Genomic DNA, 5,057 nt, shown 5'->3' with positions numbered 1-5,057 from the left:
TGAACAGGAGTACTGGTATGTTTTGGGGGGTAAAAGTTGCAGTAGTTGTGGATACTTGGAGTTGGTACTCTTGTAGGCTGATTATCCTATCCAACATTCAATACAATTTGCAATTTTTACATAATGTAGCAATGTAATTAAATGTGCTGATATGTAGAATTTGAAAAGATTTCATGCTGACATGACATGAATATTGAGAAAAGATTTCAAAAATTGTATGTGGCTTTTCCTTAATCTTCTAAAGGTAAAGAATTTTATGATTGCCTACTTATGAAAAATGATATTCAGTAAACAGAGCTAGAATTATTCAGTATTAATGGTTGTGGCAGTATGCTTTTTTTTAAAATTAACATTAAACAATCATTTTAATTCTGCTATAGGCCCAACCTTGCCTTGATATATTGTAACTGGGATGTTAATATTTGTTGACATTATCTATTGTAGGAATTTTAAAGGTTATATGATGTATTACATTTAATATACAGACAATGGTTACATGTATAGTGTAGCTAGGAATACTGATTTTAAGCAGTTGTCTCTACATCTCAAAAGTGTGAAGAATTTTTTTTAATTAGCATAGGAATACAGAAGCATATAATCATATATTACATTTTGTGTACAAATTCAGTTGGTAAGACACTACAAGTTTGTAATGTCTATGGTTATACAATAAGTGAATTTCAATATGTTAATTATCACTTTCTTTTCACTTATTAAGTATATGTTTTGTATCTTTTTTTTCTTTTACCACAGACAATGATAGCAACAATGTGTATATGATTGGTTCATGATTTCTCTACCATTCAGCCTACTTATAGTGGTGGTATATCAGTTGAGATTCTTGTCATAAATATTGTGACTTACTTAGTTCTGTATCATAGATATGAAAAGTAATACTGATTTTTCTGGTTTTAGACAAAGGCCAGAAAATTCAATTGTCATTCCAAGTAAACTTTTAGATACATGAATTATCAGACCCAATTTGTACAATACTGTAAATGCAGAAATGTTCGCGGTGGATTAATGTTCGCGGTTTTCGCGGCCACCACTCCACCGTGAACATTTTTCTAGTATGGTATTAGACTGCAGTCTACGGTGTTACCGCGAACTTAAAACCACTGCGAAAAGTCATTAATTTTCCCGATACCGCGAAATTAAATGCCCGTGAACTTAAATGCATTTACAGTATCTAATGAAGTGATTTGGTGCACCACCATTTTTCTTCATAGACATCTATTCCCTGTTAGTAGGAAAAACAACTCTCAGAAAAAACATAAGGAAAACCTTCACAAAATTTTTTACTATGGTAGTCAAGAACATTTGTCTCCCCCCCCCCCTCCATTCACAGAAAAAAGTTGGAAGCATCTAAGAATAGTGTCACTTCTACTTGGTCAAATTTCCGATTCTGTCTTGAACGTTGTCCATATAGACCAGTGTTTCTGATCTTCTGAATTCCATTTTGCAAAAGAAATGGATAGGAATAATCCTATATTCCATGTTATACATGGAAATACTTATACATAAGAAACCCTTAAAAACCTACCAATGATTCGCAAGGTATGCAGTTACTCAAGCAACTAGATGAAGTTTTTGTCTCAGACAGTTTTTTGTTAGTGGCCATCGCTGACAAAAGACAGCAAATGCTGTCTGAAGAAACATTGACGGTTTCCAAGTTCTATCCTGTTGTTTGAGTGACTGTTAAGGTGGCATCTCACTGCACTTGGGGCACTGTTTTGTTATTTTTGCCGATTTTTACAATTTAGATATTGTGTATTAAATATGTAAAAGTATGACTTAAAAGACAACAAAATACATGAAACGTAAGAAAATTTGTTCTTTATCTCTGAAATTCGTTGAGTCATCTACGAACCCCACAGTGCCACACTGGTGCCCCAAGTGCAGTGAGGCACCTTTATCTTGTTTATCTTATGACCAGGATATCTAAAATTCCCCGACCTTCCAATAATTCTATAGCATTAAGATTCAGTCACTATTCCTAACAATGTGACCTACAGTGAAGCAGTTTTTACAATATGAACTTTTGAATCCGTTTTGTTGCCTCGTCCAAGAGAACTGTTTACTCTATATACCGTACCACTGGTCTCCTTCCGTAGTTTAGCAGGTGTAAATGTACAGTTATTAGTGATGTTCATGTAATAAAGATGGTCTTGTCTTGGATGATCTGGTTGCTTCTTTATTGAATTGTCAATACATGTATCAAACTTAAAGGTAAAATGAAAAATATTCTAAGGCTTCCTTTCACCTTGTACTAATTTGTACAGTAGGCCATTCCCTTTCCTTATTACTGAAGGGCCCTTCCCCACCCTGCACTATCCAGCATAATCCCTTTCCTTAGTACTGAAGGACCTTCCCCACCCTGGACTATCCTGTACTATCCCTTTCCTTAGTACTGAAGGACCATCCCCACCCTGTACTATCCTGTACTATCCCTTTCCATAGTACTGAAGGACCCATCCCCACCCTGGACTATCCTGTACTATCCCTTTCCTTAGTGCTGATGGCCCTTCCCCCACCCTGTACCATCCCTTTCCTTAGTATTGAAGGACACCCCTTACCATAAACCACCACCAATCACCAAGACCACTTGATTTAGTTACTTAAATCACCAAGAACAAGTCACTCTGTCCAAACACAACCAAGACACATTGGCATTGCAGCAGAATATACCCTGGATGAGTGGCTTCTCCCCTTTACCTCAAATCGCTACCAACCACTCAGACCGATTGATTTAATTACTTAAATCACCAAGAACAAGTTTCTCTGTACGAACACAACCAAGGCACAGTGGCATTGCAGCAAATTCGAACATAACGTTACACACCAGAGGCAAAAATGTTTTCGATACATTAAAAATACACCATGGCTGATTGGCCCCTACCCCATTCCCTCAAATCGCCACCTATCACTCAGATTTAATTACTTAAATAATCAAGAACAAGTTTCTCTGTCCGAACACAACCAAGACACGTTGACATTGCAGTAGAATACACCCTGGATGAGTGGCTTCTCCCCTTTACCTCAAAACGCTATCAACCACTCAGACGGATTGATTTAATTACTTAAATCACCAGGAACAAGTTCCTCTGTACGAACACAACCAAGACACAATGGCATTGTAGCGAAATCCAACAGTTAAAACCTGATAACGTTACACACCGGAGGCCTGCACATTAAAAATGTTTTCAACACATCAAAATACACCCTGAATGATTGGCTTTCCCCCCATTCCCTGAAATCGCCACCTATCACTCAGACCTCTTGATTTAATTACTTAAATCGCCAAGAACAAGTTCCTCTGTCCGAACACAACCAAGACACAGTGGCATTGTAGCAAATTCGAACATAACGTTACACACCAGAGGCAAAAATGTTTTCGATACATTAAAATACATGTACACCCTGGCTGTTTGACCAACCCCCTCCCCCCCAAACGCTATCAACCACTCAGACCGATTGATTTAATTACTTAAATAATCAAGAACAAGTTCCTCTGTCCGAACACAACCAAGGCACAATGGCATTGCAGCAGAATATACCCTGGATGAGTGGCTTCTCCCCTTTACCTCAAAACGCTACCAACCACTCAGACGGATTGATTTAATTACTCAAATAACCAAGAACAAGTTTCTCTGTCCGAACACAGCCCCGACACGCTTCACTGCAGTCCTTCACCTTTGCTTGGAGTGAGACAAACGACCAAGTGAAACAGTATATCCTATTCCGCTAGGTGGCTCTTTCATCAGGTGGAAACCTGACACTCTCCACACCCGCGTCTTGCCATAGAGACCAAGTGAACCCCGGTTATGGCAACAGTGTAAGGTATGCACAACCAAAATAAAGCCTTCCGTCCGTGACATTTGGAGCTGATCCTTTGCCAAACAACCACGTTTGATGGTCGGGAATGGGCAATTGTTAAGTACAATTCAATAACGTTTACATTTTTTTTTGTAGTTGATAAGGGTTAGCCTCTATCAGGCTCCCAAGGTCGCTGGAAAAATAGCAGAAACTGGACAAATAGACGGAAAACACACCAGATGAGTTGGTTGACCGAGGAGTACAGTTTGCGACCTGGTGTGCTTTCGGTCTATTTGGCCAATTTCCATTGTTTTTCCGATGACCAGGGGAGCCTAGTAGAGGTTAGATAAGAGTAGAGTTAACTAGTTTGCTGCCCGATCAAGCTGTTGTCATGATACAAAAAAAAAACTGAATTAGGTGTGAATCTTGCTGTAGCTGTCTTTTATATCTACAAGAGATATTTGTAAAGAGCGTCAAAAATTTGCTAGCTTCTCTTCTAGAAATCAATTACAATGAAGTAATGCATGATTTTTGAGTCTGGTTGTGAAAGATTGTGATTTTGGTCCTGTAAACTATATAAGAAACTTCAAGATGAGACCGTGGAAGTTGTCAACATTTGAAAAACTAGAGGAATGCGGACCTTGAAAAGCTCTGTTGCCGCAATATAGTTTGATGGGTTTTATTTCCCAGCACAATGGTTATGAAGACAAACAAAATATTCCACGTGAAATGTTCCCACACATACTTTTCAAAAACATCAACACTCGTGTAAAAGCCATCTTTATTTTGTCAACATGGATTGCAAACGCAAATACGGTTATAACTATGTCGTGTGTGCTTTTGAGCATATAAGTGGTCGAAATGCACTTTTTAAGTATGTAAGTGGATAAAAGAAATGCAACAAAAGAAAGACTGAAATGAGATTAGAGTTAAGTACCACGCTGGTAATTTCATAATGATAAGTACTAAAGTAGGTCTTTCTAATGCTGCAAAATCTTCACCGTTTCCTAGTATTGCGATGAACGATACGGCAAAACATCTGACTTTTAGCATTTACAAGCTTTTGACAAACAAAACCAATATTTTGCTGTGTTTATGGTCCTTGAGAACAAACACTTGGTAATTATCTAGGACAAAGATAAATTGCTCGAACAATTGGCTCACTCAGGTGTGTTGATCGCCCCAGGACAGGTGTTATCAACTTTCCGCCAATGAAAAGACGCCATTCAGGTCACATGACA

The sequence above is a fragment of the Branchiostoma floridae genome, chromosome 18 (assembly GCF_000003815.2).
Source record: "Branchiostoma floridae strain S238N-H82 chromosome 18, Bfl_VNyyK, whole genome shotgun sequence".
Taxonomy (NCBI): Eukaryota; Metazoa; Chordata; class Leptocardii; order Amphioxiformes; family Branchiostomatidae; genus Branchiostoma; species Branchiostoma floridae.
The sequence above is the reverse complement of the archived record's forward strand: the minus strand, read 5'-3'. Positions refer to the sequence as shown.